The sequence below is a fragment of the Anoplopoma fimbria genome, chromosome 10 (assembly GCF_027596085.1).
Source record: "Anoplopoma fimbria isolate UVic2021 breed Golden Eagle Sablefish chromosome 10, Afim_UVic_2022, whole genome shotgun sequence".
Taxonomy (NCBI): Eukaryota; Metazoa; Chordata; class Actinopteri; order Perciformes; family Anoplopomatidae; genus Anoplopoma; species Anoplopoma fimbria.
In genome coordinates, this window is record NC_072458.1 from 1,317,834 (window position 1) to 1,331,434 (window position 13,601).

Below are 13,601 nucleotides of genomic sequence, written 5' to 3' on the forward strand. Positions count from 1 at the left end.
AGTCGATGATGAATGCAACCTCTGCACCAGTCCCAATTACCAACAACACTGGACTGCATCTGCACAATTATAGGGTTTTGTATTTTAACATTAGGTAAGCCGCTGTCAGCTTGTAAGTCATTTTAAATAGACTCTAACAAATTGAACTGCATTAAAATAGAAACATTACTTCATCAACAATAAGAAAGTTAAACCAGGATACTTTAAAGTGATTAAATGGGTTTGGCACTTTATTTTAAGATCCAAACACTCCTTAAACTCTCTGAAAGTTGAGAGCCAGTTAGCCCTTCACAGGAGGTAGAGCTCCCCTGAACTTTAATAATGGGCCTGACAAGGAGAAGAAGAATGGATGACCATTTGTCTTCAAACTGTTTGCCCTCTTGCTGGTGCAGTGACACAGCAGGGTATGTAATGAAGAGGGTGTGAGGCTGGACATCCAGTTTCACTCTCAGATATGTGACTCGTGGGTAATGAGATTTTTTTTTTGTGAGGGCCCCGTGTCATTCCTGCTGCCCAGCATGTGTCTGTCAGTGGCTCAAAGGAGCCGGTAATGACATTCAGCGGTCCCGCTAAGGACTGGCGATTAAGGGATTGAAGAAGCGCTGGAGCATGAACGTAAACCTTCAGTGCATAAAGCTGTGTCAAGATTGCACAATGTCCGGGGACGGCGTAGTCACTACTGCTTCATCCTGTATCATTATGTCTTCATATTTACCAGAATGAGTCAGGAAATCATCTGATGAGGCTGAAATATGGGCAGAAATTGAAGCAGAGCAGTGAGGAGGAAAGAGAGTGATGGAATGGCAAGAGCATAAAGGATGCATTCAGAGTTTGCAACTCACTGGCTTGACAATAGAATATGATGTTATTGTAGACCCAAGGTGGAAAAATGTATTTTGCTCACCAAGATACACAAAATCAGCACAAAAAAATAACATATAAGAGAATAATTGGAGTCTTCACATTTGGATATTGCTTATCTAAATCATTGAGACATTATAGAATACATCCCTCACTTAGACCAGTGTTCAGATCACAGGTTAGTGATTTTTATTTTTACCCTACAACATGTAAAAAGGATGAGGCGATATTCTTAATTTTTTCTTTTTGTCAACAAATCACATGTATAGGCCAAAACTCACAATGAATCCGTTTATGCCTGGGAACTATTAAAGCACATCCCAGTCCTGGTTCCATGAATAACCAGCAGAGCACAAAATACATTTTCACTCTTGTTAAAGTAACATTTACTAAAAACTAGAATGTCCAGCTGTTGCAGGAAATCATTCACACATATATTAGTTATCCAAGTTCAAAGATTGATGTCTTCAGTGACATCTAAAGAGTTTGGGACGAAGAGTCACAGGCTGTGGAAGGAAAGCCAGAAAGTATTTAAAGACAAATAAATAACTGTACGTAGGCAGTCAAAATGTAGTATCAGTATGTCAAGTACATAATGGCAAAATCTACAGGCTATTTTCTAAAACAGCCTGGGGTGCCTTGCATAATCTAAACAAGTTTGTGATAAAGATTGCTTAAATCTAAAATACAACATTCAAACAATGTCAACCTCAGCTCAGAGAGCAATGTGGTTGTGGAATGACTTAATTGAGCTGTTGACTTCAATGTGTGAAAACAAACGTGGTGTGAGACATTGTGTCACTTATAGTGTGCTTGCTTGGTTTTTAACAAGCTTTATTAGAATTGTCAACAAGGACAGCTGTGACCCAATAAGTCAACCAACACTTTGCAATACAAAAGATTATGGAGAATTGCTTCCAACTCTATCACTTTCTTTATCAGTGGGACAATTTTTCTATTTCATATTCCATTTTTCATCAGTAAGCAACTGGCTTTTTTCTGGCTTGTTTTTCTGACTGACATAATTTTTGCAGCGATAAGCACCCATCACAATTTCCTAAATATCCCATAAATCCTCTGGACAAGCACTAATGGCTGTCTGTGCCCTTGCTGTCAGACCTACTTTGAATTGGTGCAATGCCAACGCGATATTACCCACAATGTCCCGTGGCAGGTAGTCTGCCTTGTCTAAACAGCACTGCCCACCAAGGTAGAAAATCAACACTGTCATCCAGGGAAATTAGGGCCACTCAGAAACACTCAAATTTGGAAGGTTTTTATTTATTTTTTTAAAATCCTGCCAGATTCAATATCCAAAGACAGGCCTTTTAACTGGATTAGTCAGGTGTTTGGAGACAAGTGACAGTCCTGGTGGGAGCAAATTGGGTCCACCCTCTTAACGTGTTTGAGTGTAAAAAACCCTGACGTATTCTGGATGAAGCCCACAAATGAGTAATGTGCTCTTTGATTTAGATTTACACAATTTAGCACTGGAAGCAACGATCCAAGCACTGAACTCATCTTTTCCGTTCAAGATGGTGTCAGGGTTTATTAGCATAAACAGTCCTGTCATTGCTATATGTTGTGTACGCTTGCGTGAACACACATGGCTACTTTCTCTGGCATGCAGGTGAGGGATTTAATCAGCGGAGGACCCTCAGTGCACATTAAACTGTGATTTCTTAGCGGGGACTCTTATTACTGAATATCACTGTAAAGCTAAGCCATGTTTAGAATTGTAAAACTATTTTTGTAATACTAGAAATATCCCCTTACAGTGATTATTGTCACATGGGAGATCCTTTCTCTCCGTGGCGCACTCTCTCTGTTTATGAATACAGATTCCGACTCAGAATGAGGCTATTAGTGTAGATGAATGACACATCCCTACAATGTCAAAGGTCAGCCACCCCATTATAAGTGAATAATTTCCAAAAGAAAAAGAAATTGAATGTCTCAAGTCTCCAGCTAAGATTCTATTCAGTTGACAGGACATTTGGACTAGAGGCAAAACTCTTAATCTATTCAGCAGTCAATTTGCCTCCCCAGCTCTGATTATGAACACTGCTGCAGCAGCGCAGTTTGATAGCTGCTATAATACTGCCAGACAGTTCAATTTCCCCCCTCACTTCTTCACGCACACACACACACACACAAACAATACACCCACCCACAGAGTCCAGCTATGTATACATAACCTGAACTAACTGCTTTGATATTAAAAAGACAAATAAAACTGATTGACAAAGAGTCTTCAAGTAAAAGGCGTGGTGTGGCCGTCCACTTCAAGGTGTCATTATAAGTTTCTGTAGCTTGAGCACTTTGTGTGAAATTAGGCTCCACACAGACTATACTCACTGGATTTAACTCTTTTCAGCGACGTGTCAATATGTCCCTTTTCTTTAAGACAAATATATATTTACAAAAGAAAAAGAATAAAACGTTAAGGAGGGAATGACACATTACCCAGATTATTTTAATACAAAATGGGAGGACTAAGTGCTGAGAGTGAGGACTGATTTAACAGGATTGTCTGATGATTGACTCAATAATGAAAGAAAAAAAAAATGACTCAGAAAAAAAAAAAGAAAATCACTTCCCCACATCTTGGGCATCACAAGTAATCCAAAAGCATTCCACTTCTTCTGGTGACAAACAAAGGTTTCGAAATGTAGTCAGCCACGACAGCATTTCAACAAATTAAAAGTTCTCAATGGTGGTGGTAGGATTTGTGATAGGCTTTGACAGCATCTCCTTGGGTTTCCTTTCTTTGGTTCCGTCCTTCTCTTTGAGCCTCGCTATCAGTAATTTGTCTGCATTGCCAGCCACGGACTGATTGTAATAACTCTTCTATTGAATAGCACAATCAGCCCTCCAGCCTCGTATGATTTTCCTTAGGGATCGCTCGCTCTGTCTTCACAAAATAGAAAAAGAAAAGAAAGAGAATGATTCATATCAAGGGAGCATGCGCAGAGGAAAATTAATTATCTCTCATTGAATTCAAGTTAATACTCTTACTAAGTAACTCCTTACGCATCATCAGCGTCACAGCCGAGGACACAGTTGCGTAAGGTGGAGGTCAGGTCAAAGTTTATCAAACCGATTTGAATCTACGTCACTGCTTTTGGTATGTCCGTTTCATTGCTCTGGTATTAAAGGACAAACCACTATCCTGGTGCAGACTGCTGATATTTCGATACTTTTTTATAGCTTCGTGTTTAAAAATGTCTGCAAAGAAGCAGCCCGTGCTCTCTCCTTGTGAATTGTGGATGTGGATAATGATAAAACCTGCTATTTCCTGTAACAATGACTAACAGGATCGACTGCTGTTTGCATTAAAAACACTTCCCCTTGGAGACGAGCCACCAAAACAGTAATGCTTGAAATTGAAAATTGGAATCCATCATCTAATGGCCACCACAGAATGGATCTTAAGTGATGATTGAAAGCTTTGGCCCAATGCCAAACATTCTTGCATGAAGCCCTTTAAGGGTTTAAGGTCTGCAGCATTTAACACCATGTGAGGGGAGAAACTATTTGCAGTTTGAAAGCACTTCTTGTTGCTTGTATTATCTGCACCTGTGGTCTGGTGATTGTAACCGCTGAAGTAGTGAACAAGTAAATTGAAAAATGATGTAGGCCTATCTGTGTGCTTTTTTTCCCTCAAGGTAACGTGTGTTGTTTGCTTCTATAACACTTTTTTTCTTTTAAAGGGTAAACCAAAACTAAATCTAAAAACGGCTTCTGCACTCTTCTCCATGGTTTGAAACTGTTAAGCAGGTGCACTTCTAAACAAATCCCCAATCAGGGATGTAACAGTAGGTATTTTTGTCATTGACAGCTGATTAAAAACACCTGCCGGGACAAAACTTTTTGGGGTCTGGCTAGAACTGCTTGAAAGTACCAGCCCTTTGAGAATGTAGCAGTGGGTTTTTGCCATGTAATTCTGTAGGGAATTGGCATTTTAGGTATAAAAATCTGACTATTTCTGTAATAAAATGCAAGTTAAAGAAAAACCATGTGAGAGAGAGAGGGCAAGGGCTTTTACCTTTAAAGTCAATCCGGTAGAACTACTTAATTTGGCATGGTGCCATGAAAGGAAAGCTATGTATGAATAGGTTAGAGAATCTGCTTATTGTGTGCAATAATATGCCCATGTTTGCAGTACCAATTAGATGTATGTGAAAATCACATACATCTACTGCCATATGGCTTCACAAAAAGCTTTTTTTTGATGATTTTTTTACTTTTTCCAACATTATTTTGGGCCACAAAGATATGTGACAGTAAATGGATGGAGATTACATTATTACAGCCCAGAAGCCATGTAAATGTAAAGCTGAATGATCAGAGATGTTTTTCAGACGTGGATTGGGGAAGGCTCTTTTTCAGTCCACAAGTTTTTGCATAATATCTGTTTTAATTACCCACTGGATCCAGACATTTTAAGAAATTCTACAAACAATAGTGTAAATCGTATAGAAAATAAAATAAATGTCATGGTGATTGCATGGGGAATATAATCAACTTTGTCTAACTTTAAAAATCTCTGTTGAACAGTGTCTCTTTATTTGCATTTTGTTGAAATTTGAAAGCTTGGAAATAATTCCATGCCAGTTTGGTGACTTGTTTGCCATAACGCTCTGTCAGCTGTGGTGGTGGATGGTGGTGGTCACTTACCGACCCCAACCTCAGTCACTGTTGGCTCAACTTTGTATTTCTAGCTCCAGTGACGGTCAACTAAGCAGAAAAGTAAAGTAAGAGAAAAGTTGGAAGCAATTGTTAAACCCAAATCCAAGGATCCAAACTGGGGGACCCCCATTGACCTAGAAACTTACATCCCCTGCACATCTTGACACTTTAACAATATAATATACCTGCTTTAACATACTCTTATTTGTTTACTTGTTTCCATATTTTATTGTATATTTTCATATTTCAATTTTTCAATTATGACTTTAGTATTGCACTGTGTTTCTTACTTACTGTATGCACCAATTAATCACCTAGCCACATTCCTTGAATCTGTAACGTAATTGGCAAAAAGCAGCTTCTGATTCTGATTTTGAAAACACTAACACTAACAGGTGTCATGTTGGTCCCACTAATCAATCAATCAATGGACTCTATGTGTTCTATTTTGTTCATCTGTATTATCAGATTGTATCTTTAGAAAGCAGTGATGATTTTGTATTTATGGAAATATCTTCATGGTATTTTATTTTCGCAGTCTTGGGGAAGGTAATGGAAAGAATCTGTGCAAGAGATTTGTCCCCGGCACCTGGAATGAGTCCCAATCCAATACCATACATTTATGGCTTATTTACAGCCCTCTTAGTCTTCAATACCCTTTCACAGCACTTAAAGTAACTAAATTAAATGTTTTCTAATTTAAAGACAGACTTAGTGGTGAGAGGACACCCATCACATTTGTTCTCTTCTTAGTGGACCTCAGCTCAGCTATTGAGACATCTTAAATAATGCAGTCCCTATGAGGTGCCCCTGTGATTCTGTATGAATTTTTAAAGTTCAATAAACGTTTCTTATCCACCGGCCATACCTAATGGGTGCCATTACTATTTTATGCTCAAGTATTTTGTACAGCGTTAAATCTAATGCATTGTACAACATTACTACAGCAGCTTCACCACTTTTACTTCTTTACAAAGCGCTGCGTTTAACCTTTAAAAACCAAGTTTCTTGGAGCCCAACGACCTTTATTGAACGTTGATATATCAAATATATGCAGACTTCAGCATATTAGTAAACCCCAATGTCACAAGTAGCCTATAGCACCTGTAACCCCCTGTTCACATCTATTGAGGCTGTGCAGCAAACTCTCTATAGCCTCTTACAAGCCTGAAGCTTGAGGGTATGTTTAGTGTTGAGTATGGGTTCAAGTGATGGTTTTCATCAATTGTTTTTCTTATTCAAGTTCAAAGCTCGTTAAAGTCAGAATATGGAGAATGTGGAAGCTGCTCACCAACAATCTGCTTTTTCCAATATGTATTTCAGGGTTCAATTTACAGTGATTGGCATTCTGTCTCACACCTTCTCATACCATACCATTTATACTCACATGCCACATGATGGATTTACTTTGGCACACAGCTGCACAGACAGTAACGTCAAAGAGTGTGCATTGAATGGCATTATGATGTTCTCAAAATCTACTCATCTAATGAACATAGAGCTAAGGTAAATTATAATGCTATCATGATGTTTTAAAATGTTATCTTGTAAAATGTTTTTTTTAAGAAACTTTAATGAATAGTTGTTTGAAGGAGATGAAACACATAGCATTATGAGCTGTTTAACTTCCTAACATTTGCATTACGCATTTTATAAAATATAATTAAAACCACTCATGCAACCAATAATTTCTATTTTCATGAAATTTGAATTGTATGTTTTTATGCAAATAACCACTATTGATGACAATTACAAAGTAAAGGATAACATTTAGAATTATTGACAGTTTACACTGACTTTGGGATGGTTGAAATTATGTTTTGGGATGGTGATGAAATAAAATTTACTCTGGAGCCTTGCTGTCAAGATAGAAAGTCGGAATTTGTTCAGTCAGACAGAACCAGGGAAGAAAATTGCAATCGGTGCATCTCTCCTTAACACCCACTCCCACATTACTCAAAGCTATATTTAGGTCACATACATAATAAGACAGAATTTATTTCCATTTGACTGGAGGACATGCTCTTCTGAGGAAGCTGTAACATATACCTAATAACATTAGAAATATTAGTAGAAATACAAATGAAATGTTGTGGTGAATGTCAGGGCTTAAACATGTATTTGCATACTACTGATTGTTGATTATGTTCAGGATGAATACCAAAACCACCTCTGTGGGAAATGTGTACAGCCCTATTTGTTTCAGTGCCAAATGGCAGATATTTAACTTTACCTCTGACATTTTCATTTTCATATCTATTTTTTACAAAATACAAAAAACTCTAAATAGCAAATAACAATTATCATCAAGTACCCCCTACTGCAACTGCCTTGTCAGGTTTCTAGCCACACACACACACACACACACACACACACACACACACACACACACACACACACACACACACACACACACACACACACACACACACACACACACACACACACACACACACACACACACACACACACACACACACACGTATGCACTCTTACTGGTGGTATTTTTCCCCGTGGTTGGTTGGCCAACTGGTACCGAATGTATCCTGCGGCAGGTTTGCCTGGTGACTAATGATGCCTGCACAGCAGAACAGAATTGAAAAACAACAACTCTCACAGTTAATAATAGACAAAAGGGCAAGTATTCAATGCTAGGAGCCACACTTACCCCAGAACATGGCGTACGTAATTTGTTCAATTATCTAAAATATCTGAGGAGTGTGGCGGCCATATCCTAGGGCAGCACAGAGGACCGTGATTAGGCCTGGCACTATGAGGGGTGTCGGTGTGTCTCAGCGTGTGGAGAGAGGGAGAGGGGAGAGGAGAGAGAGAAAGAGAGAGAGGACTCTGTGTACATGTGGATGAATATCTGTGTGTATCTTGTGCATTGATGACAGGATACTGGATCTGAATGGTGCTTTAAAGCTGTGCAAGAATATGCAGTTTATATATAAGTGAAAAGATCCAGTTCAACCAATTACTATGATCATCACTCGGGTCTATTATCATTGTTTGCTGTTGGCATTTGCCGGCAATGTCTTGGTGACAAGAACTGAGTTAAAGAGCCAATCTGGTCACGACAACATCTGCATTCTAATTATACAGTGTCTGGTTTGAAAATACTCAAGATCCACTATTAAATAGGAAAATTGCAGTTTACATATGACATTTTCCCCCATAAAGAATAATTGATGAGTTCAAAATTGAAAGATAATACCATCTTATTTTTTTTGCCATCATTCCTGATGATAATCATAAAAAAAATGTCTCACCAAGTATTTTGTTGTATTTAAAAGCTATATACATGACGAACTTTGTGCTCTTTTAAACAATGTTGTACTCTGGTTAACAATTTAATCATACACACATTGTTTGTATAGATAGAATGGTGACGACACAGCCGAAGTCACAGGGACAAAACACAGTGAACAAGACAGAGCCAAAGGCCAGCTTCAGTCCTCCCACAGAGGTCATGCGCCCATTGAGGGTCAGCTAGTGCTGCATGGGGAGAGGAACCACAAGGGGATCCTCCCACAACAAGCCTACCCCACATGCCAAGTTAAATCTCCCAGTTGAGAGGCATCAAAAATATTTTCTATTCACTATGAAACTGTGGTTAATGGCATTTAACTATGCTGTTGTGCTCGAAATGACGATTGATTTTCTGATCGCAGATCGTCTATATGAAAAGGAGGAGCAGAGTGCACATTCACATTGAGAGGTTAAATTCGATTTGAATCATACAATCGGGTACTCTATTCGAGCCTTTAAAGCCAGGAAAAGATAACTTTACTATCACAATAATATGATATCCAGAATGGACGATTTCTAGTCTCATATCACAATATCAATATAATATTGATAAGCTGCCCTAGCATTGGCCTATTGTAGGTAAACCTGTAGAGAGAAAGACTTGAATACTAAGAAGCTTCAGGACAGAGCTAGGTGCATTAAGTGCTGGCTGTTATGTGGCCTGTATAGACAGCTGTTTAGATTAAAACGAAAGTGTTTGTGTAAGAAATGTGAAGAGAAAATGCAGCTAAGAACCATCCTGTGTTGGCCGGATCTAAGAGCCTTAGTATAAAACTACACCCATCATCTGGCTTAAGAATTCTCTTCATTTAACAACACTATACTAAATGAGTCGCACAGCATTTGACAAACTTGATGTTAACACTGGAGAAGTGGTGGTTCTGGAAAATAATATATTTTCTAACATAGCCAAGGAATAATCTTAATTTCTTCTGCTCTGTAAGGGCACCATGAGCCCATTTTATTAGCATCTAAAAGCTGAAAGAAATACGTACTCATTAATTTCATTAAAATTCATCCCATTACTGTTCAACATGTTACTATTCAATACTTCATCCTATCTTTGTAATGAAATGCAAAACCCAAGACAGGAGCAAAGAATGTTATTAAATTATCGGAAAAATTCTCCACTCGTTTTGCTTTTTTCACCTTATCAACTGTTCAGGTGACCTAATCCTTTCCTCTTTCTCCTCCTTCCTCCCCCCACTCCTCCGCTAACCACCCCCCTCTCTCCCCCTCTTCCACAATCTGTGTAATATCCTTTTGTAGTCCACCCAAGGCCAAGTTCACATGCAGAGAGGTATCTGTCAAAGATAAGGTCTTTGCATTACTCTGACAGCTTGCGCAAGTGCAGAGATGCTACAAGTAAAAATAATCAGGACACAACTCCATTCTGCAGAGCTGCGGGGCTACACAGGCCAAGAGGAGAGATAGAGGGAGACCTGAAGGCAACTTCAAACTTTGCCACACACAATAATGAAAATAAAAAGATACAAACAAGTACGCAAGGAAAGTTCTCTTTTCTTTTCCCTCAGCATTTGATGAGGATCCGCTGCAAAATGTTTTATTCAGCAGAACTTGGCTCAATCGCCCTTTGATAACAGTATCACACAAGCCTACAGAGCAGTGCAACACAAGGCAAGGTGCACTGTAAGGGCTCGGAAGTCCAAACAAAGCTTCAGTAGTCAGTAGTTTTCAGTAGTTTAACCAGGCACAACCTTTCAGTATTGAAAGTATATTATGATTTTGTAAAACTTTGCATCCTAAAATTATCCAGCTGCTGGAAAGCAGTGAGTGTCTCAGCAAACACTGCAGTAAAATCAAAATCAAGAGTCCACAACTCGATTTATATGCTGGTTCTCCTGTGAGCGCTGAGATAGACAGTACTATTATGTTTACACTTATCCCAAAAGAGCTGAAGTATTTGAGTTTAGAAATGATACAGCTTTGTGATAAATGTCTGCCATCTGGGGACACTTTTTCATGAGCAACAGCCAGACTGTGATGTTAACTTCCACATACATTCCCGTCAATAAATGTCCAATAAAAAACATGAACCATAACTTTAAATTCCAAATATTTGGCAGACAAAAATATGCCTATTATCTTTCAAAAGAGAACATATCTCATTTAATAATTAATTTGTTGCTTGAAATAAATCTCAAAACAAACTAAAATTATAACGGTGGTGTGTCTGGTTCATGCCCTCCGGCATCGCAGCTTGCTACATGCCAAAGGCATCCTGGGATACCCAAGTCACCTTCCAACACATGATCAATACAATGGTCTACCTATTTCCCTTCAGTATTGTGCAATATGTATGGAATTTACAATGCATACTTTTAAAGTCTGTTTTCTCAAAATCAGATTCTTCTCATACTCTGGGCCAGAAATCTCTAATTCAGTAGCACTTACATCCACTTTGATTTCTATTGAGATTCTGAAGGTTTTTTACCGAGAGGTTTGTTCATACATCATTCATAGCTGGATTTATAAAACATTTTATTCCTAAAGTAGTTAGGAGTACTTTCTCATTTATGGAGCAATAAAAAGACATATCCAAAATACTTTCTGTAAAAAGATTTTTGACCTGGCATTATCCAATGTTCAGATTTCTGTTCTGGAAATGTATGCATATTAGCAAAAACTTAATAAGACCATTCATAATTTGCATATTTAAACAATTTCACAAAGCATGTAATAATGGCATATTTTTTATTTTTTTATTGCCAGTTCAGCTGGAGGTCTCCCCGTAAGCATCTCAATGCATATACAAGTATTTTAGCAACACATTTTAACACTTTATGGCAAGCATATAATGCTAATAAAACCGCTTCATTTCCTCTGTGTTTTTTTCCACAAAAAGTCTTGAAATGGAAATGAGTTGGCTCAGCTAAAACAAGTAATTCGTACTGACTGACAGCGCGCTAACACCTCGAGGATATCCTGTGAAATGTTGTGCTCGAGTTCTGCTCTGTTCTGTTTCTCCTGTAAGCCTGACGCTCGGTAAATAAATCCTTTATTTTCATCATTGGCTTTTTTTTTTATTATTCACACACACACACACACACACACACACACACACACACACACACACACACACACACACACACACACACACACACACACACACACACACACACACACACACACACACACACACACACACACACTTCCTTGTGCTTCTAAATTAACTGTGGGCAGTACGTGTGTAGCCGATCCTGACCGCCGTCGCCACCACCAGTTACACAACAGGTGTAGTTTCAGGCAAGCAGTCTGAATAATCAAAGCATCCTTCCACCTGTCAATGCGTTGCATATAATTTAGCACAGTTAGGACTTACTTACCCATAAGGACTTGCTTTCCTGTGACTCATCTAGGACTAATGCATAACCATATCACTGTTTTGTGTAGCCACACACACTCTCTATTCTGTGTTTACGTGTGTGTTTGAGAGTGGGTCAGTGTTTCACAGCCAAGGGAATCACCATTATCCAAGCTGACTTATTCAGGGACATCGTGAGGTGTGTTTGAGTGCGTGTGTTTGTGCATGTGTGCACCAAACGAGAGGCTGACATGGTGAGCGTGTCATTCTACAGCGGGGCGACCTCATTCTGTCATAGTGCCAGAGCGCCTGCCTCACGAGCAAACCCCGTCACCATGACTCACTCATGCATAAACAAACACACAAACACACACTGTACACGGCACACACATCACTGTTGTGAGGGGTAAAACTACACTTTTTGGGAACAACAGGAGCATTATTACACAATGTGTATGACTGTACCACAGCGTGAACTTTTGTACTCAGAATGACATGCAATAAGTAAATCTAAGCTCACAGACACACTCATTTCTAAATGCAATGCCAAACGCTGAAGTGAGTGTCTTCAATAGCTGCACCTGTTTATATGTTCCAGTGTTGAGTAGCATTTGAAAAGACATTGGCTATCCAGCTGCTAAAGGAAGTTTGTCCTTATCTTTACATGGCCAAAAGGCATTACACTGAAAGAGTTTTTTGGTTGCTGTAATCTTTCTACCTCTCCATATTTGAGAGCAATAACTTCCAAACGCAGCTCCAATGGAAGAGACAGGAGATCAATTCAACTGTCAAACTAAAGCATCTCAGCCTGTAACCACTGTCTGGTGAAACACATTGAGGATATTTCATACCAATATTAGTGCATATTTGGAAAATTCCGACATAGTTTGTCTAACTCAGACTGCTGAAGCCTTGGCTGAACTTAAAAAATGCATTCAAAGATTTTTTACCCCATTTTGTACAGTCCAGTAAGGAGAGGAAGGCTGCTTACAGCAACCAACAGAGAGATCATTATCTTTCCCAAGATGCAATATTTACTTTGACACTCTAACAATGTTATTAAAAAAACAAGAAAATTAAATTGAAATACTTGTTTTCTTCTCAAATACATACTTTAAACCTGAATGACAGTCCTTTCCCAATTTTACTCATGAAGTTTTAACATTTTTTTGGACTGTTTTGTGACTCATGTTTTGTTCTCATTCAGTACACTGCTCCACTGTAGTGTTGTCTCACAGAAACTTTGGTACCATTAGTCATTCATGTCAAAGAAAGTATGGTAACATTCTGTTTCTATTCAGCTCTAAAAATGAAGAAATACTTGTTAATGTGTACTCTAGACATTGGCAGAACTTGATTTATAACGCAAAGTTTTGCCACTTTAATGTGTTTAAAGTGGCAAAGTAACAGT